Raw genomic sequence first — 21936 nt, 5'->3', positions numbered from 1 at the left:
GCAGGACGGCAGAGCCCAGAGGCACTGCGTCAGGCCTGGGACGCGCAGGACGGCATTGAGCCCCCGCTCTGAGCCACCTCCATGGGTCGGGAAACGTTGGGATGCCAAGGAACACGTGCCAGAGTTCTCCCCCTCTTCTCTGTGCCACCACGTGCGGGCGGCAGGAGACCTTTTCTTGGATGTCCTCTCGCTCTGCTGTCTTAGAGAAGTGACACTGGATTTGCATCCCATCTTCTGCGCCCTCGTGAGGGGAGCCCGGCTCCGAGGAGCCAGCCCTCGTTAGAGCCCTTACTGCGTTGCTAACGACTCCGAGTTCAGAGGGCTTCTTTGCCAGAGGAGCTGCCAGTTTCACTAGGAACGGCTCTGGGGGGAGGCAGGGAGGGATTTATAACTCAGCCGCATGAAACGGGAAAGCACTCCCAGCCAACGGCACTGAGCTCGTTTCTTTCCTCTCTTTCATACACCCAGGCATATTCAAGCAGGAAAATACAATTCTTGCCACCTTCCCCCATAAAGAGCATCCGCTGTCCTGCTGGCTTTGGCCGTTTCCAAGGCCCACATATCACAGAAATAACCCTTCTGGGAAAAACAGCCTTCTTTTTCCCCATCTGATCGCCCAGTCCCTTCCCCAGCACATCTTCCTTCTCCCTCAGTGCTTGGAAGTTGACACAGAGAAGAGGCTACACACAGAAAGAAGTTACTGCACCTTTTTTTTCCTAGCACCTCCATTTTCTCACACCTTTTCCATCCCGCCTGCAGGTTACCCAAGCGATCCCAACCACTGCAATCTTCGAGCCAACCCTCGGTCAATCCATTGCCATCGGAGATGTGTGTGCAGAGCAAGACTAACCCCACAAACGAGATCCACTGCAGTGACTTAAGACAATTTCCTCACACGAGCAAGGATTACTCACAAAACAAAGGACGGCTGAGGCTCCGCCATACGTTTACAGAGCCCTTTTTCTGTATTAAGGTGCATGCACACACAGGCCACCTCCCTCACTGACACGAGTTGGTGGCACCTCACCGTAACATCTGACAGGTCCACGCAGAGCTGTGCGATGGATGTCTCCTTGGGTCCGTAACAAACGCTGGGCCCTGAGCTCCTCGGATGTTTATACGAGCTCCTAAGTCGACTGACGGCACATCAGAGCTCGTGACTTTCTGCCCTGTGTGCACATAGGCACTTCTGTGACACGTCACTGGTGAAGCATCCAAGGCTAACGCCGCCGAGCCCCGTGCCAAGCTGAAGACCCATCAAGAAGTCCTCAAAGGCAAGGGAGGGAGCGGGTACCCGAGGGGCAGCACACGGCAAAGGGACATCGCGGCAGCGAGACCCTGCCAGGGATAGCGAGGGGCTCCAACCAAGGCTTGGACTCGCTTGGATTGAGTGGAAATGGGCTCCACAGCTGGAAACATCAGGACCTCCTCTGCACGTTCCCAAACAACATCGGGGCTCAGGCACCTCCCAGGACTATCTGAAGTTATGCCTTCTGGTCTGACTGAGAGAAACCAGGGCTTTCGGGGTCACAGCCCCAGGGACTGTGTCAGAGAGAGGCCCAGCAGGGAAAAGGAAAGCAGCATTTGTGGCCGGCTTCATCGATCACTATGGACTTTCTCCCCTCTAATCACTATTTTTCATCCCCATCCACTCCCACAGCACAGCGTGACACCGAGATCGCTCTTCAGCTGGCAAAGCATCGCTCAGCCATCTCCTCTTCCTCCAGAAGACAGCACTCGCAAAGCTTTTCCCTTTAAGCAGCCTCAAAGTTGGCTCTCGCCACTGCTGGCACGAATGAAAGGGATTTCAGTTCCCCCTCCTCCTAAGCCCCTTCTCTTTCTGTTGCAAAGAAAAGGCAGAGGAAGACCAAGGGAAGAGAAAAGCAACTCTCCCGGTCGCATCTCACCTCCCTCCTGTCATTCAGCACGGACACACGGGGGGCTGGGAGGGCACAGGACCACCACAGCCCCCACGTAGCTTTCCGGAGAGCCACACGAAGCCCACGAGGGGAGCCCCAGAGCAGGTGCAGGTCTGGGAGGGCACAGCTGAGAGCACAGGGCTCCTGGAGGCGAGGCATGGGCGTATTTCCCCACAACCCAGCCAGCCTTCCCCAGGCAAAGAGGCTCGGCGACCTACGGCACCCAGCCTGAGAAAGGGGGCAAAGTGATCTCCAGCACCGCAGCCCCCCAGAGCCATTCCGCAGCCTTCAAACACACCAGGAGGGGTAGGAAAATTGCTTTGAGTCGTTCCTGCTTTCCCCCACTCCCTGCCCGCCGCAGGCACACACACACACACCCAGCCCTGTGCATAAAGGATCTCTGTCCTGCTCTGCTCAGCCATGCAATGTCTGCAAGAGGCGAGAGTTACCTTATTCCCACAGCCTGAACCGCCTTCTCTCTCCATCGTGGCCGGGAAGCTGCTCCCATTCATGCTTTAATCCCTGGGAACAGAGGCACGATTCAAAGCAGCTGTTCGCCCACTGGAGTGGGCTCCCCCCAGCAACCTCCTCCTCCTTCTCTCCTCCCTTTTTCCTCGTTTGTTGGGTCCGGATTTTTTTTGTTGTTGTTGTTTTTATGTATTCTTTCTTAATCCAGGCGGCGACCAAGACACTCCTTCATCGCATCTCTGCCTCCCCGTTTCACTCTCAGAGAAATAGCAGGGCAGAGCTCCTTCCTCCTCCGCTGCCTCCGCGGACCTCCAGTTCCCAGGTCTGCCTTTCTGCAGCGTGGCGTTAGGGGAAAGAAAGAGAGTGAAAGAGGGAGGGAGGGCGAGCGGGAGGGAGGGAGGGAGCGTGCAAACAGGGAGGAGGAGGAGGAGGAGGAGGCCAACGGGGTGCGGGAGGAAGGAGCCAGAGCGTGGCTGGCTGCTTTGTATCCAGAGCAGTGCCGCCAGCCCCTTCCCTCCCCCCCAGCAGCGGAGGACCTGCGCTGCTAATGGTCTGTACCAATTTATTCCACTTAGGCAGGGGCACTTCTCCCTGCGACAGGAGGAAAAGCCAGGGAAGGCTCTGAGATGGCCCCTTAAGGAATTGGTTCCTGCTCTCCTCACTCCGCGGCATCACCCACTGGGTTTGCAGCCACGGGCGAGGGGAGACGCTTGCCCGGCTCAGCAGGAGAAAGCCAAGTGTGAGGCTCGGCGGGGCTGGGTGGGAGGGCTGGGTCTCACTGGGGAGGAGGCCCAGCACCTCTCCGAGGGAAAGTGGTGACCTTAGGCACGGTGCAAGGCCAGGTTCAGCTCCAGCCCCTCGGGAAGGCAGGGTGAGCCCTGCTCCCCTTCATGCAGCACCCTCCACGCCTTGTAGAACATCTCCAGATGACTCCACCTGGGCTCTGCAACCGGTGGGCAATGCTCGTTAAATCTCACGTAGCTCCCCTTCTAATTAGCACCACGGCTTTCCATGGCCACCCTCAGCCATCCCTACGTGAGCAGCGCGGCAGCTCCACACCCACCTCGGCACTGACCACGGGCCCCAGCACTGGGCAAGAGCAGCAGGAACGTGCTCTGCCAGCGGGAAGGGGGCTCTGGGCTTCATTGGGGCTGCCCCTAACCTGGGGACAAATGCCCCGAGCCCAGTGGGAAGACAGGACACTTCCGTGACCTCTACCAAAGCAGTGGGACCTTAGGGATACTCCCTTCCTCCACAGGGGTCACTTGGGGGAGGCAGGGCTCGAAAGGGTTGGGGAGCAGAGCAAAGATCTTATCTCTTGCTGCTGCCCTTTAATAGTTAACCCGGGGAGGGCTGACTCATGCTCAGCAGCAGATTTCTCCGAGATGGCTGAACACCACAGTGCATATGTCTCCGAATGCCACGCTCGCAGCTAGACAGTTTATCCCGAGCCAAAAATCAGCCCCAAGGCCGGGGCTAAGTTACCTTTCACCTGTCCTGCCACCGCCGCCTTCTCACCTGCTGCCAGCCGGGTCACCCTTCTCTCTCCGCACCACGAATTCCCGGCTACGCGTCCCAGAGTGGACAAGCACGGACCCACAGCTGCAGCTACTCCTTGCTACTCCCTCTGCCAGATCTGGTAAGGTTACAGTGCCATGGTAACATGGAGGTACAGAGAGATTTACTTACACTTTACCAAAAAAAGAACAACAAAGAAAAAAAAAACCTTGCAGTTCCTGCAAAAAGCGTCGCGGCTCCGAGAGCTGAGTTCCACGTTGCGGAGCAAGCTGGGTGATTTTCACCGGCGGCTCCCACCGTTTTCACCAGGCTTTTCGGTTTGCATCCAGAGCGCTCAGACCCCAGCTTGGGCACGCCAAGGGGGGCCAGGGAGCAGAGATGTTTGCCGTGGAGTTTCAAAGTCAAATCATCGGCCGCAAACTAACGAGCATCAAGACACACTGACAAACCCTGACTGCATCGCAGGACCACCAGAGCCAAACTCCTTCCCCCCAAAGCGAGGCAAGCTGGAGGGCTCCGTGCGTGGCCCCAGGCCTCTGCCTCGGGTGGACGTGAGCTTTGCTGAGACCGGCAAGGCTTGCGCCAGAAAACCAGGGAGATGCCGGCTCCAGGTTGGTGCTGTCCGTGGAGGGAGATGCTTAAAAGGCAGCTGCCTTGCCTCTCCCCTCGTGCTGGGGATGAATGAGGAACAACTCCGGGATTGCCAATCCCGAATCCTTCGCCACGCTGGGCTCTCTCTAAACAGACCGCACAGAGGACCGCAGCCGGGCTGGCTTCTGCTCTGCCACTTCCCCGGCAATACGAGCCAGCTCGTGCAGTCTAAGGGAGCACGGCCTCCTTCTGTCCTTGGGCTCGTTTTCTGCAAGGTGCCTAGGGAGAGATCAGCTCCAAAGACTATTTGCCTGGGATTTTTGTGCCAATTCAGCTAGTACTAAGGGTTTCACCGAGCTCTGTGTCTATTAAAAATGCATAATGTCCACTTATATCAAAAGGGTGGATTCAGACCCAGCGTTTTCCAGCAGCTCCCGGGCTACCTGCTGCTACGGCATGCAGGAGATGGATGGGGGGAGCTGTCCCTTGAGGCCTGCATCAGGAGACAAGAAAGGGCATCGCCACTGACTACTTCAGAGCGGGGTAAACAAGGGAGAGAGAGATAAAAGTGCTCCTGTCACAAAACATAAACACATAAAAACTCGGGGAGGAGGGAATGAGATGTGTTACACCTGAGATTTATAAAAATTACGGGTGAGCAGTAACATTTCAGGTTCAGCCCTGCACCAGCGTCTCCAAAGACTCACAAAGGTGAAAGGCACTGGGAAAAGTGTCGCAGAAGCTCAGGAGGGACACAGACACGTACAGAGAGACCCCCCCTGGCCCCCAGGCTACAAATTACAGCCTGGGGCACTCAGAGCTCCTTTTTGTGATCGGAGCAGCAGAATAATGGCGCACAGAGGCTGCCCTGACATTTTGCAAGGTTGTCCCTTTGAACTTTAGCATATCGACTTGTTTGCGTGCTGGGTACGGAGCGTGCCACATCCACCGGAGCCAAATTCCCGCGAGGAGAGACTCGGGCAACCCTCCCAAAGGGTCTCGGGGTTCAGGGAGAAGGGTGCTTGCCTGGAATCCGGAGTGCTTCACCGAGGATGTGGAGCTCAACATGCAGCACCGCTGTTGACAGCAGCGTATATAAACAGAGCAGCTTTTTCCCGCTCCCTCCCCCTTCTTATTATAGCACAAAATACCCCGAGTAAAATACATACACACAACAATCCGCTACAAAAGCAAAACAAAGCCCCAAGTGTGCGCACGCACGCACATGCACACGCATAGACATTCTTCTGGAGAACGCGGCGTATATTCAATACCTTAAATGTCATTTCTTAAATATTAATGCTGTGCTTCTGGCGAGGTTTATGTAAGGTTTATTACTGCCGGATTGGAGGCACAACAAAACCCCAGCTCGGTGCTTGCAGCCCGATGTTCTCTGCCTGCCCAAGCCATCCAGAGGCCCAGCTCCATCACGGTGCCCTGTCTCCCCTGCACACCCTGAGCCCCCCGGCCGTGGAGCTGGGGCAGACCCTCTCCTCCCAGGCTGTTTTCCTGGGAGGGGGCAGAGCTGCAGCTCCTTTTTCCCCCGTCCCCGTGCTTGCAGCTCGCCATCTGGCACTGTCAGGAGTATCCCTGCTTGGAACCGCGCTGCAGCCAGGCGCAAGCACGAGCGGATGCCTCTCTCCGGCTGCACGATAACCTCATTAGCCGAGGCAGCGCAGGGCGAAAGGAAGAGCACGAGGGCAAACTCTCAGCAAACAGCCAGGTACGGTTCAGCTGCGTACGCACAAGCACGGCGCTGGGCTGCTGGAAGGAGCCGTGCAGCAGGCAGAACAACCCGAGGGACGGTGCGGGCCATGCTCCTGGCTGGCAGCCTCCCCTGCGACCCCAGGCACAGCTCCACGTGCCCCGGTCTTGTTCAGGCAGCCTGAACACGAGAACTAACTCGGGCCCTTGGTTGGACCCCAGACTGTCACTGCCCTGTGGTGAGAGATTTGTGAACCGGCCATCCATGGGTGAGGAATGAGATGGGCCAACCCGCTGCAAAGGCACTGGGATGGGAGGACCTCAGCTGAAAGTCCCACTCAAGGGGTTTTGTTACACAGATTAAAGGGACCCTAGGCCCTGGGAGGAGAAAAATCCCAAAGCCTGGCCTCTTTGCCCCTGCATACTGGGCAAAAAGATCCTCCAGCAAGTGCCTGTTAGCCCAGTTATTCTCCAGGGGCCAAACAGAGGCCAACGGGTTTTGAAGCTGAGGATAAGCTTCTTAGGGAGCGCAGCCACACGTCGTGCTATTTGCACAGACCGCTTCCAGCACTCGCTGCTACTGCCCACGTTGTAGCTGCTATGGAGAGCAAATTCAGCCTTTCAGACTGCTGGGCTGTAAACTGGCAGGTAATTCCGTGACATCCCTACTCTTCTTTTTCTTCTAGCAAATGTACAGCAAGCAACACCAAAAGCATTCATCCCATCCCCAATCTCCCTACTTTTCACCCCAGAAGTCCTATCTCACGGACTTCACCTGCACAAGCTCCCGGCGATGCCGCTCCCCACCCAGCCCGACTTGTGCAGCTCCCCTGGCGCGGGCAGCAGAGAGGCGCAGGGTGGGCACCCAGCTCTGCCAGCCCAGCGGTGCCCTCAGACACACGATGTCAGACACCTGCAACAGCCTTCGGAAGATGGGCAGCAGCACCGACCCAGCTGGTAGAGGGAACAGCCAAAAGGGCTGTCGGAAAACCACTCCCCGAGCACAAAAGGGCCTCAGGACACCTCACGGGCCATCCCTGCCTTTGTGCTAAGACAGGGAGATGCTCTCCTCCCTGGCAGCACCACCTGTCAGGAGCTGTTTGCCCCCACCAAGTCTCTGTACGTGCACGGAGGGCATTTGCACACCCAGATGTATTGATTCAGCGCGCCCTCGGGATGCTCCACGGACACACGAAAAACACAGCCAGGAGCGGGGCAGAGCAAACGTGGGGAAATGGAGAGCAAAGCCACGCTGATGCATCAGCAGGTGGTGCTCTCCCCTTCAGATCGTCAAACAAGTTAAGCCCTCGCCTGGCATTTTACCACTGGGATTTCCTCCAGGCAAGGAAGCTCAGCCTAACACACGACCCCTCTTCTCTGCACTGCTGAGAGAGGCAGAGGCTGCATCGGTTCAGAGCCCTGGAAAGGAGAGCCACACGCCGCACGGAGCTCCCCTTGGGCACTGGTGCTTCTTTACAGCTTGGAAGAAACTCTTCACCGGCTAAAGACCTGTAGTAGGTAAACCTAACCCTGGGGAACATCAAAGAGGAAACGGTTTAGCACGTTGCCGGGAGTTGGCAGGAGTGATTCAATAACCCCTGGACTGCTTGTCCAGCCACAGCCTTGCTCTGATCGTTATCCTGGCCAGAATCCAAGGCAGAGATTGTTCGGAGACCAGTGCATCCCAGACGGTGCTAAATCACATACATCCAAACTGTCCTCCGAGGGATTTTAATTCACTGGGAAGCACCCTCTTAGCAAACAAACACGAGCAGCGATCCAGCTCTCGCCACATCGCCGTCATTAATCTCTGCTTCCAAAACCTCCACCCAAGCCTCACAAACGCACCAGTCACAAGCGCTGGTCTTTGCTCTGGATACCACAGCTTGAGACCAGAAGAGAGAAGAGAAAGCAAGAAAATGGGCACAGCGCTGGAATTACTGTTGGTTTGTCGTGAGACAGCCCCGAGGGGGGGCTTTCAGATGCCCTAAGGCATGGGCTCTTCTTGTTGTTAGGGCTCAGAAGACTTCAAGGCAAGTCCAGGCAAACGTCCTGCGTTTCTCTCTACCTGAATACTTCAACTGCGCTGCTGAAATATGCATTTCTGCTCCATTTCCTGCTCTGTTGCTCCCATTTTCTCCACCACGCATTTGCCAGGCAGGTTAGGATCTTATTAAGAGAAAACTTCCTCCAGGAGCAGCTCGTGACGCTCTGGGATTGCAACACAATGAACTGATAAAGCGAGACATAGAAGCACATAAATAATCATAGTATCTCACACGTCCCAAGATCACACAAGCAATTTCAACTCCTTTTTTTTTTCGTGTCCTGTTTATAAATATTCATTCCAGGGCTGCTTTAAACCCACGGAGCCTCCTACAGAACTGCTCCAAAAGCTCGAGCAGCCTGCCATTCCCATGCAGCATGCGGACGACCCGCAACGATTTGCAGTCCCTCCTCATCCTGCCTCTTCCCCACAAATACTCCCAGGCCACGACCGCCCAGCACGAAAGCACAAGCAGCAAATATCTCAGCATCTCAGCCCGCTCCCGTGGCAGCCGTGTCCGTGCCATATGCCCACTCCCTGCTCTTAACCTCCACCTCATAACATCTCTGTGACGGCCAAGTCACCTGCTCCGGGTTCACTCCGCTGCCACTAAGCAAAATCACCTGGACCCATAAAAAAAAAACACGGTTGTGCTCATTTCTGGAAAAGAAAAATTAATATGCAAACAGCGATAAATTCTCTGATGTGCACATTTATGTTTTTATCATGTAGTTAATCAGGAAGGAGTTGGTTCAGTTTAGATACAGCTCCACACTTTGCCTCTATAATCCGAATCCCAGAAGGGCCTTATAAAACCATAATCTGCAATGCAAAATTGCAAAGCATATGGGAGTGTCTATAGATTTTCCAAATCACCTGTGCCCTAATTTAATATGAATAACAATTAGTTTACTCTTATCAGTTAATTGTGCCCCTTGTGGATTCAGCAACACTGCGCCTCGTCACCAAACGCCTTTGTCTGAGCAAACTTTAATTACACTTCCTCGCTCAGCCCAGCCCCACTCGCAGCTCTGGCAACAAAGACGAAATTGCTGCTGAACAAAAAACCCACCACCACCGACAACAAGGGAGCGAAGCGCGCTGCGTTCTGATGGAAGCAGAGAAGTGCACAGAAGCGGCTGGGGTTAATGGCAGGGAGCGTTACTGCAGTCCCTTCAACCCAGCCGACGTGCCCACAGCATCCTCCATGAGCTGCAGGAGGAGTTTCTTCAGCCCCAGCCAGCCCCCACGGCCCTCGATCCCGTCCTGTCTCTGCTCCTGCTGCTCCGAGGGGAAGGAGATGCCTCCCAGCCCCGGGCACCAGCAGCAGGAGATCGGAGAAGGCTCTCATCTCACCTCCGGTGCCGTGATTAGCAGAGGGTTGCGAGCCAAGGCACCGGCTCCTATTTCCAGCTCAGCCGCTGTCTCCAAACGATCCTGTGCAAGTCACTTAACTCTGAGCCTGCTTCCTCACCCATTTAAATAGCAACAATATTGCCATTGATAAAGCTGATGGGATATGAATACACATTCACTCAATGCTTTGACATCAATCCTGCAATTAAAATACCGTTAATGCAACAGCAAGCGCTGCAACTTTATCTACTGGCATTGGATATGCATTTTCTTTTCAAGGCCCACAAGTCCCCTTGTGAATCATACAAAAAAACAGATTGAGGATGACTGTGTTTCTACTTCCATTTCAAACACGGCAGGGTTTTGCACACACACAGACCTTAAATCTCAGTTACACCATCCCCTTGGCAGCAAAACGTTGCCTTTGCGTAGCAGAGGATGCAGGCTACAAACCCTTTGGCAGAGGCGAAGGAACAAGCCTGCAGCGCGGCAGATAAAGCCTCGGGTGTTAGGAACGCTCCCAGCCCGCCAGATCCAGCCCAGGAATGCAGAGCTCACCCTGCCCAAGCCAGGGAATCCATCGCCCGCCGCATCAAATATGCTCATCATCTCTCGACTGCGTGACCTCTGCTCCTCTCCGAATGGGATTTCTGCACCCTTTCAAAGGAATAAGTTGCCGTGCATACTTAATTGCTTTTATTACTCTCCAGTAATCGTTATCATGACCTTTCCATGCACTATTTTGGTGTGTCTCTCACCAGGTCATTACTTCTGAACCACAGGCTCTGGTGGAACAGAAACATTAATCTCCTGCAGACAGCAGAAGCAAAGCTCACGGTGTTTGATCTCTCTCCCGGTAAAAAATGATGCAACAAACTGGACTAGGGTGAGCTCTGTCTCTGGCATCCTGGCAATGCCATGCAAGACCTCTGACTTTTCTCAGTGGATCCTCGTGCCTCTCTCTTCAATCACCTTGTTAGCTCAGCAAGCAGAGCAGAAAAAGCAACTACAATTACAGATTTTAAATAAGGCCGAGTGTCACTCACTTGAGCAACTGGAACAATGTGAGTGGAGAGTCCAAGCTGCAGTGGCCGGGATAATCCTGCAAGCAGCATTAGCTATTTGGACAGCAGAGCGAGTCACTCCCCAGACTAATTCCCAGCTACAGAGAGAAATCAGGCTGTGATTCTCCATAGAGGTTCAAGCAGCAACACCTTTGCAGTAGCCATTTCTGCTCCATCCCACGGAGCAGCTCAGTCAGGAGGAGCTGGCAGGCGAGAGCAGGGCTCATCCCGTGACCTTCGAATGCTTCTCTGAACAAAGCTTGTGGCTCGAGCAGGGCACTTTGGCTGAAGGACGAAGCAAGAAAGATAAACCAAACAAAAGCTTATTCTGCAGACCTGCCAGGTTTGGCAGCGTTCACACAGGTCTGACAGCTTCACCCTGTAAATGAATTGTTTCTTGTGAAAGCACAGGAGAGATCTCATCCGTCTCGGATGCTGCAAATCCATGTATGGTACAGAATTGAACTGGCCTTTCTGAGGGAATGTATTTTATTGAGTGCTGTTTAAATGACTGCCATCAAAAAGCCTTTTCACAAACAGAAATCCAACATCTCCTCATTATTCACTCTCCTTTCCCCTTCCCTCCCTCGTCTCCCAGCTCATTCCCATCTAGAAAGAGACAAACCTAAAGCAGGCCAGCCAAAAGCGAGCTGAACTCTCGCTCCGCCCGGGAGCAGACCGGACTCCAGATGAGGGGCTGCCCAAACCTTTCCAGGGAGAAAACAGCTGATGGAAACCTAGAGTGCATGCAGGCACGCAGACGTGCCCTCCACCTGCACAAGGAGAGCTCCAAGCTTTTCGAGTCGGGCTGCCTCCAGCACGTGGGGTGTCTGTGCCCGCAGTGCCTGGGGGTGCGCGGGCTGCGGGTGGCATTCACAGCCCCGCAGCATCCTGTGCCATCGTTTCAAAGGGATGCACCACTACAAAAACAACAAACATCTCCCTTCTAAATAACCACTTTGTTCCTGAATCTCAAAGCCCCTCTGCGCAGCTGCTGCAGTGCTTCTCTCACACAGACGCGATGGCAGGGACAGGAACGGGGCCTGGGCTCTGCTCTGGGCCACCGGCCTCTGCTTGCCCAGCGGGCATTTTCAAACTCGCCCGAAGAACAACAAAAACTTGGGGCTGCAAGTTTTTGTTTTGTTTTGTTTTGTTTTTTTCCTCCTTGAAGGGAGACTCATAAAACCCTCTACATGATCCGTCTCTGACTCCAAAGCATGCCCCACGCTCTTTTGCTCACCGGTTCCTCTTGCAGACTGGAAGCATCCCGGGACACTGGCTGTCCTTACTTTTTGATCCCACCAACAACCCCATCATATAACAGAACAGCAGATTTTCCAAGCCCCGGTGGGCAAAGAATAACTCTTCAGCCATTATTTAACAACATACTCTGAAGAGCGCTTTCTCTCCATTGCTGCTGCTGCTCCATTAAAGGAACAGAAGGGAAACGGGAAAGATTTTGGCAAAGTCTACAAACTGTGGCGGTGTCCAAGCTTCCTATCCTCTGATTAAAGTCACTCCCATGTTGCCAGCTGCTTCAACAGCAAAAGCACCACTTCACAAGAACATTAAATGAGGAGGGAACCTCAGACATAGAGTCCTTTCCTCCTCCTAACGCCTCTCTCCCTTAAAATACCGACTTTGAGATTTCATGTTTGCCTTAGAAGTGACAGCAGCCAGGACTTGATGTAATTAGCAGCCTGGTAAGACACTGCGTTTTTGTTCTGGTGGTAATTAACTCAGTTTCTTGTCATGGGCTAACGAAGGAAAATGTTCAGCTGAGAGAAATTGATGTTAAAAACGGATCTCAATACAAGGGCCCAGTTACGGTAACTGGTTGCTACAGGGCAAATTCGAGGATCCTTCGTTCCCCCAGGACTTACTATCCCACCTTCCAAGTTGACTTTGCTTTCTAAAACAACGGGCTGCTAGACCGTGCCCTAAATCCTGATCAATAAAGCAATGAATTTCCCAAATCCAGTGCACAAAGTGGAAGAAACTGGCTTGCAAGGACCGAAGGAGTTCCACGGGTCATATTAGTGTCACGTCAGCTGAGGGAAATTAATAATTTTCCTGATTGATTCTGATGCATGTGAGCATTCTCCACCAGCAGCTGAGAAACAGACAGGACAAGAAAACCATTTTTCCCTTGCAACGAAAGGAACAACTGCGGTGCCCCACCGGGAAACGGGCCTGCAAAGACGATCGCTTCTAATCTGTGTGATGCACAACGCCGCTCCCAGCGGGGACACAACTGCCAGGAACACATTTGGATTAACGGGAGGGGGATCTGCCCGCGGCAGCACCTGGGAAGGCAGCTCTTCAGTCCCTGTCCTTCCCGTGGCCAGGCTCTGGAGCTACCCATAGAGCTGCACACACAAACCACAGGGGACCGGGGCGCTGCCCAAACCTTCGCCCACCCTGACACCACGGCCTCAGGTGGGAGCACGCCGGAGTATGTTTTAGTGCGAGGTGGCTGGACGCAGAGCTTTATGAGGTGGGGCTGCTTTTAGGCGACCCACTCACTTGAAGGACTCCACAGAAAATCAAGGAGGGAAAGAAAAGATTTCGAAACATCCAGAGGCCTGGGAGAGAGGGTGCTGCTTCTCGCATCTCCTCCTCTCGTGGCTGGTACCTCGCCCTGGGGAGACGTCAGTTCCTGTGCTAGAACATGGCCCATCCAAACACCGAGTGGTTTGCAAAACCTGCATTTCCTTGCCCACACCGACCTCCATGAAGCGATGTGAGGAGCGTAAGCTGTAGATGTGCAATGTGCTGAAGTTCCCAGAATGGGTTAGTAACAAAAGCCAAGGCTCCTGGATACCAGGCATTGCCCATACCTGCTCTTCAGAGACTTGTGCCACTCCGGCCAAGTAACACAGGCGTATTTCTGACCTGCAGCCCCAAAGCACCCTTACCATGCTCCAACTCCAGAGCAGGAGGGGTAATCTCATCTCTCCCCCAAGCAACATCTAAGAGGAGAAGCTGGGTTTCTGAGATAGCAAGTCCATACTTGGAGCGAGACATCTAATACATGAATAATGGAGAAGTCAGCAGCAGCTCCATGTGTAAGTTTGCACAGACATTTGCACTTAGAGCCGACTAAAATCCCTCTGCTTCACACTCCTCTGATTGAACCCAGCATCCCAACTCAGTACAATAACTCCAAGGGCAGAGAAACGTCCCATGCATCTGAAGTAAAATATTAAGTGACATTTGTAGATGATTTCTGTTTTAAATGTCCATGAAAGACTGCTGCATTGTCCTGCATCTTTTAGCTCTCCCCTAGCTAAAATGCCACAGTCTCACATACTACCTCAGCTCAGGCTGTATCTGAAGAAGCAGAAGTCAGTATGAAAGAAGTCTTTTCCCCTATTGCTTCCCCATCTCGTCAGCAGACACGGAAAGAAGGACCAAGCTCTACGCTGCGTGCTCCTAATTGCCACTATTTGCCCCAAGACAGCCCTCTCAAACTCCCTAATGGCCACTTGCTATTTCATGTGGATCTTTCTTCTCTCGTCTGCTGGCTTCCAGTTCAGGGCATCTCTGTTTCCAGGACCTGGGCTGTACCCTGGTGTCAGAGCTGTCAGTCGCTTGCAGCAACTGACAGGCAGCCGTTTCGTTCGGCACAGTTGGGTGAACAGCCCCTTCCAGCACATTTTGTTATTCACATGCTCCGCCTGCTAATTGCTTTCTGAAATGGGGAAGAAACAGATGATGAGCAGAATGCAGCTCCTGACAAATTCCCCAGCACTGTAAGTACGACTCACCTTGCTGTAAACAAGGAAATGCTAAGTGGTGGTGCAGGTTTGTGCGTAAATTGGGGAAAAAAGGAAGAAAGAAGGGAAGAAAGGAATAATAGAAAAATGAAAACATACAGTAAGCAAAAAAATCTCAAACTCCTGTGTCCCTGAATTCCCTGCATAGGGGTGAGAACCCCAATCTGTTTTGTGTGTTTCACTCTGAAGACTGGTGTGATCCTCTTGGTGCTAATACCTGCACAACTACAGACCATTTGGCCAGCACTGATTAGTGCAACCTCTTCGTCTTGCTGAAGATATCCAGAATCTGGCATTCACAGGCAGGCTCTTTATCCTCAGAACTACTTCACCAATGAGCAAGAGCAAAGAAGGGCTTAAAACAAGAAAACAATTTCATTTCTTTTGGACTCTAGGCAACTCAGTATCAGTTATGTTAGGCGAGCAGAGGCCTCTGCATTTTATAGTGCACAGACCGAGGATCTGCCGGCTCTGCAGGTATTATGACTCTTCTACTTTAAAGGGAAATATAATTTGCTCTTAAAATAATGAGATTTAAAATTAATAAGCTTGGGGCTTTCAGCTTGCTGGACTGTGAATCTGTAGGCTACACTTCTAACACATTTTCAGATCCTTCTCTATAGCCACAAGGCCTGGAAGCTTATTTAAAAACAAAAGCTGAAGATTCCCATGTTTCCAGGAAGAGAGGCTCTACAGAGAAACATCAAATACCATTAGATTCACAATCATATTGTAAAAATCGACAACACAAGTATATAAGCACACAGTATTACTACTTACTTCCAGACCTAAACCATTGTGCAGTGGTATGGTTCAACAGCATGAGTCATTCCACCCCAGAGGCAATTGCATTTCAATGCTAGTTGTAGAAGCAATACAAAAACCAGGTGCACACTCACAGCTGTCACTCTTTGGAGAGAGAAGGTGCTGGAAGCACTAAGATTACACAGGGCTAAAAAAATTGAAAACTCCAAGTGCAACAGATAAGTAAATGCTTTCTACAGATACCTTGCTACTCCTTATAGAAAGGCATGGCTAGAAGAAAACTTCAGAGTGTAGGAAGTGAGCTGTGCTACTGTTTGGGGCACAAGGACATCAGCTCTGATAGAAGATATCGAACAAAGTCAAGGAGATTAGGGAAAATGACCATGGAAATTTTAATTCACAGGATCCTTTTTCTGCAGACAGATGGTCATTTCAGCCTTTCTGTTCTCTAATCCCTCATTCTGCAAAGCAAACATCCTAAATCCCAGATAATGTAGGTTTTACCATCTCATACATTTCCCACAGCATTAAGGTCGGTCCCAACGATAGGATACATATGCTTAAACATCTGTATGCCTAAGTAATTCACAGCCACAAGAAGCTCCTACCTTGATCCAGCACAGAGGTGATCTCTGCATCCTGGCCTCCAGGCCCAGAAGCCAGCAGGGGCCCCACTAAAGCAGGCACCTTTTCCAGGAGACATCACAGGGATTCAAGTCTGTTGATGTGCTACCAACCGCTCCCTGTGTTTGCTTTCCAGTGAGATCCTCCTTGCCAGAAATACACCCACTTCTCAACACAGTTCCGTTTTCTCCATCAGGCTAGATACCGGGAGAGAAAAACTGTAGAGAAACGAGGAGGTTTTCAGTGTCATCCACCCACAGCACTTGCTGGGGCAATGGGCTTTCTTGTCAAGGGAAGCTGTTTCTGGGAACAGCCTTTCTCTGGCACAGCCAAGGCTCCCCAGCCATGTCTCTGAAGAAGACTCAGCACATTTTGCACACTGCCATGTTACCACCACTGAGGAAAAAATACCACAGCCAGCAGCATGGCATGAAATTTGCATCGTAGCTGCCCGGGACTTCTGGGAAACAGTGACACCTCAGATCTGGTTGGTTTTTTTTTTTTTTTTTTTCCCCCCATCATTTGACTTAAAGAAGAACCAAGCTGTCAAACTGCCCTTTTGGAAGCAACGGCAAGCAGCCCAGACTGCAGGCTGCAAGCAGTTCAGGAAAACATGATCTGAACGAGGTTTTACATGACCTACTCCTCCCCTAACTCTGCAGGTACAGAAACCGTGGGGAAGTATCAAACAAAAAGGGGCTAAAGAAGGCTCAGAGTTAAGAAATTCATGATCAGTTTCTCAGCTTCCTTGTTTGTTCACTCAAATGATTCACAAGGAGCAGTACGTATCTCACAGCCTCACAGAGAGCGCTCACAATTAAACAGACATTGAAATGAATTTCATGAAATATGCATATTGTTTGCTTCCTAAAAAGCTGTTTAGATCAGACCACGAAAAGATGAGAAACTAGTGATTAGACCAACAGTCACTCCCCACTTACCCTTAATGAGCCCTGCATGGATGTGGAACAAAGGAAGAGGCCATGAGAGCCCTAAAAGAGGCAGAAGCACCGGACCCACTCTCTGCTGATGTAAGTCACCATATTGACAAATAACCCCCAGGTCTTTGAACCAGCTGAAGATCCAGTCTGTCTTCCACACAGGGAAATCTTAAGGAATGGATTACAGCGACTAAGAACCCACAGCTTCACTATCAGTAACACTCACATCAGCAAAGTCCCAAACAGGACTTCAGATGGTGTTGCGCCATTGTACTCTTTGCAGGCTCCAGAGGCAGAGCGAGCCTTTGGGGAGCAACACAGAAACCCCAGAGAAGCCCAGGGATGGCTAATGAGGCCACGGTTCGAGGGCAGAGCTCACTGCCAGGGGTAGGAGACTACCCCCGTGTCCGAGGCACTGCAACCCCAAACCCAGCATTAGATTCTCTTCCCCTGCTGCGGCAGCAAGATGGGGAGCTTTCCCTTTTCCCTCCTCCCACATCACCTGGGACGGGACAGGAGGTTTCAATCCCCTGACCAGGAGGAGTCACCCCTCCTCACACACTAAAGCCACGGTGCCTCAAACCCACAGCCCCTGCCCATGGCAGATTCGCTGCGCTCCAGCTTGTGGCACAGACCTGGGCACATCCCCGCTGCTGTTCGAATGCAGCACATCGCATCTCGGGATTTTTGTTTCTGACAGGCTCTCTCCTCTCGCCTGGTTAATAGCTCGCTGTTTGTGTTCATGCACGAGGAGTAAATTCTTCATTACTGGAGAGATCTGACATGTACAAACAATTGGAGTAAATTGATTGTATTTTCCAAATCATCACACAGACTCTAATTCTATCTGCAAGGCGCACTAATTTGCACTAGAATTACCTCCTAAATTAGGAATTAGAGCTTTTGACAGAGAAGAGCGATGACTGCCCTTGTGTCACAAAGCTGGGAGCAAAGGGTGTTGATCTCTTCCCAACTTGTACGGCAGGAGAGCTTTAGGCTACCCTCAGAGCCTACGGAAACGTGGTGAAGGAGACACCAGCCACATGAGGTTCCAGAAGTTTTCAAGGAGATATCTCCTTGGTTTCGATGCACATTTAAAAAGAACCGAGTATTTGAACTTCATAGTTTTATATTCAGAGTCTACCCTTTTCTCATGCAGGAATTCTCCTGGTCCCTTGCAAAGTGGAGATATAAAGCCCTGCAATTTACGTATTGATTTCCTTCTTTATTTTTGAATGACGATGAGCACCGCCGAAAATCAAATCTGCAAACACTCAGAATGTGCCTTTGTTCCTGCCGGAAGCAGACGAACAGGGCGCGCTGTGCTCCTCCAGACATGAGGTCATCCGTGCTGCTCCCGGAGGGTGTGCTGGACCAGCTCATTTCGATGTAAAAGAAGCTACATCATTAAGTTAACCTGAATCATACACCCACGAAGCATCTCCGTCTCCAGAAAGAGAAGGGATCAGAGCGTTCAGCACTTTCCAAAACGCCAGACGCAAGGTGTGTTTCTCTGACATCGCCTCCTCTAGCTGACACACAGCAAAATTTATAGCACTACCAGCCCCCAGATGCTCCTTTCTCAGGGCAGGGGAAGGCAAATAATGTGATAGATGTTAGGGATGCTGCCTAAACAGGGAAAGGAACACTCTACACAGATACAAGCTAAATATCTAAGCCTATTAAAACTCTGGTCATTCTGTGAGCAATGGAAGTAGAGCACTCTGAATTTCCTGTGGACATGGATCTTGGTCTAGGCTCTGTTGCTCAGCAAGATGCAAGCTCCCAGAGAAGCTTTTCCTGTTCTTGGGACGTTTGCAATGTGTCTCACCCAGATTCTGGTATCTAATAAGGGTGACCTTACAGTGCAGCCCCCCGTAGTGGGACTGTCAGAGTATTTTCTCTGGCCACCTATGATTACAAAGCCCATAGAAATATAGGATTCTTCCAGTCCCTTTGGGTAATACAAATAACCCTACCTGAATTCTCCTTGAGACTGACACACTCTAGAGAAATTTGTCTGAAATTTGCAAATGGTTCAAAAGCGATCAGAAGGCCAAAGACAGCAGGATCTCATAGGCCCTGTCTTGTTTGCAAATCCAATGAAAATCATCTCCGGGGAATAAATATAATTATCACCACAGCCCAGAGAATGCTCACAACTTAAGCTGGACCTGACACAAAGAAATAGACAAATAATGGAGAGGGGAGGAGGAAGGTAACATCGCCTCTCTTAGATATGCAAAAATATCCTGCTAAACCCCAGGGAGTCACAAAACTGACTTTGTAAAGGCATGATTAAAGACAAAACAAACGCTGGGAGTTCTTTTTCTTTGCCTTTCAACTTCAGCAATTATAGAAACTTAACCTGAAGCACACTCCATCTGCAACCAGTTGAGCTACATGACTCTATATTCTTAATTTGAGCGGAAAGCTGAGATATTCATACACTTGGTGCAGTTCTAGAAACTGAGGATTCGTGGAGGGAAAATAAGATTCTTCATGACTTAGATGTCTGATGAAACAGTAGGACACTGCGATGAGGAGAAGTACCAGAGATACGAGTGCAGCAACAACTCGCAGCTGTTTAGGTCAGGAGAGGGCATGTTCATTGCACAGCTATTTCCTTGGGTGCCCGCGTGTCCTTTCCCTCCCGCGCTCCTTGCCGGGGAATTGCCAGATGTGGGTTTTCTGGAGGGTTCGCTTCCAGCCGATTACACGTTGTAGATCCATGGATGGTGGTTAGGGGACATGCGTAACACTGCCCTGGCAGATGCTGCTGTGCTCATCCCAGGCCCCTTGCACGCACTGACAGCAGCCCTGGCTCCTGGAAACCTCTTCTGGAGATCTGAGAAACTCCTCGGGGCGAGATGGAGACTGAGTCGCTACAGCTGGATGAGGACACGACAACAGCACGGTTGTTTCTGTCTCTGCTCGGTAACACAAATTTCCTGGGGTGAATAACAGAACCATGGAAGTAACACCCGAGGTCACTCGTACCTGTGGGAGGGCGTTACCTCTCCGACCACGTGTGCCTACAACATACAAACAACCCAAAATGCCATCCCAAATACAACAGACCAAATCACTGTCCCACTCTCAGATGAGTCAAGACAGTACTTTAAGTAAAAAGGGAGTTTTGCCTCCGCAAACAAAGGTTAAATCTGTCTTTGGTCCTGTGCCACCCACCGTCAGTTTCCCCGATCATTCTGAGTAAGCAGGGATCTGCATCACGGCTCTGTACGACAGCTACATGGTTATTTCTACACTCACAACTCCATGTAACAAAAGGCATCTAATTAATTTTTCCTAGCATTTTATCTTTTTTCCTCTTTGCAGCGTGCATTCCCAAGATCTTTCGCTGTGCCCACAGCCATGAAAACGTGATGCTCACCATGGGGGATGAGGGGTGAGGGAGGGAAAGAAGTACACCGAGATTCTGAGAAAACAATGGGATTCCAGGAACGAGAGATTTTAAGGAGAGCGCAAACTGCACAGGTGATGCAGATGAGAAGCAGGTACTATGATTCACACAGTTCAGCATGCTGGGCTCAAATGGCAGAGGTGTGGCTGGGAACAGTGGAGTGATTTCAGGCAACAGGAGCCAGGAGGGAAGCGGTATGCCTTTCCCTAGCATTTGTTCAAACGGTTTCATCCCCACCACTCAAAAGAGTGCACAAATGCCTTACATTCAACCAAAAATATATCCATAAGCAGCGCACTTGTAGAAGTATAAAGGTAACTGATTAGGTGCTTTATGGGATGAGCATGTTAGTGCCCTGGCTTTATTGCCTGTTAGTAGTTCAGCTCGGTTAGGATCCTGCATCCTTCTGATTATGCAGATACAATCTATCACATTGTTCCGGAAACTTGGTTAGAGCTGTGCTCGGAGAGACGGCTGCAGCTGCAGCAGGCTGGGAGAGACACACATCATTGCTCTCTTTTATGAGAAGGAAAATTGGCTGTTGCTGCTCCTGCAAAAAGCAGCTGTTATTTGTTGTTTTCGGGGTGGTTGTTGGTTTTGGGTTTCTTATTTTGAACTATTATGATGAGTTTGCCTCCTCTTCCCACTTAACCAAATTACAGAGTGTTTATGTTTCCATCCTCTCATGGCGATGTACGAAGCTGGCACGCCTGCTTAAGGCCAAGCAGAGGTGCTGCTTGCCTCTCCTCGGGCAGAGGCACACCACCTTTGGCAGGACGGAGGAGCCTGCACAGAAGAGGGGGAGCCCCGGCCACCTGCCTAACTGCACCAGCCACCTGCTGTCAGCTTTCTCCTTCTGTGCCACAGCAAGAACAGCAAATTTCTGTGCCTGGATTCAAAGGACCCAACCTAATGGCTCTTGCAGGATGACTGCGGTGGTGGCTTCATCACTGGTTAAGTATCAGAGCTGGCATCCACCAGGTCCTTTGCCACCAGACCCGCCACGATCCTACAAATGGTGATGGGGAGCAGCCCCCAGAGAGAAGCACAGCAGAAGGAGAACGGGAAGAGTTTACCGGTACCCTTAATAGCGTTTGCTTAAGCACAATTTTCTGCAGAGGTCAGTGTACATTTGGGCCAAAGAAATGCATGACCTTTGTGAAGAGCTACTGCCAAACCCTTCACATTAAGGTGCAGTGTGTTCCGTGTGTGCAGACAGAAGCTGGACCCCTTCCATAGAAAACCCAAATGATCGGAGCCCAGCCCCTGCTTCTCTAAAAAAAGGAGGTGGGGGGAAACATGCATTTGCCTTACACTCCAGGACAGAAATACAGGCACAGTTTTTCCTCCCAAAAGGTCTTTTTTAATAAAACCACCTCATCCATTTAATAAAAGGAACTCATTTTAAAATAGCACTACTTTTGCATTAAGCTGTTTCCCCTTCATAAAACACCACTGCCACATTTTTAATATAATAGCAGTTCAGACTCTCTAGAAATATGTTGCAGCTTATATTTAAAGGGATCTTTAAAATGTTTCCAAGACACAGCTGTTATTCAGAGGTAACGAAAGATGCCTTCCTTCTAAATTACAACTGTTAGCCTCTTTTCAGTCAGGATTATCCAAGCCATCTGTGCCCAAACTACAGAAGATGGACGTGCGGTGTGCAAGCTATAGAGTTTGATCTCCTCCCTGAGTGTTCCCAGATCAATTCCTGGCATGCCCACCCAGGTTAC

The 21936-nt window shown here is 51.2% G+C and overlaps 1 protein-coding gene across 11 annotated transcripts in view; it reads right to left on the bottom strand.

Annotated features, from left to right (window-relative positions):
* B3GAT1 (beta-1,3-glucuronyltransferase 1) overlaps positions 1-21936 on the bottom strand; it is an 89563-nt gene that overhangs the window by 34812 nt on the left and 32815 nt on the right. For 3 of the 11 annotated variants that reach the window (XM_083808718.1, XM_083808713.1, XM_083808717.1), the window contains exon 1: positions 2369-2910. The exons of 2 other annotated variants lie outside the window; for them this stretch is intronic. The gene's annotated coding sequence lies outside the window, so the exon portion shown is untranslated. Of the gene's footprint in view, positions 1-1027; positions 2348-2368; positions 2911-21936 lie in introns of those variants that run through there. 6 more of the 11 variants (XM_083808709.1, XM_083808710.1, XM_083808707.1 and 3 more) reach the window with 3 other exon arrangements.

This window comes from Anser anser, assembly GCF_964211835.1.
Source record: "Anser anser genome assembly, chromosome: 22".
Taxonomy (NCBI): Eukaryota; Metazoa; Chordata; class Aves; order Anseriformes; family Anatidae; genus Anser; species Anser anser.
Note: the sequence above shows the minus strand (reverse complement) of the source record. Positions and strands in the feature narration are given on the sequence as shown.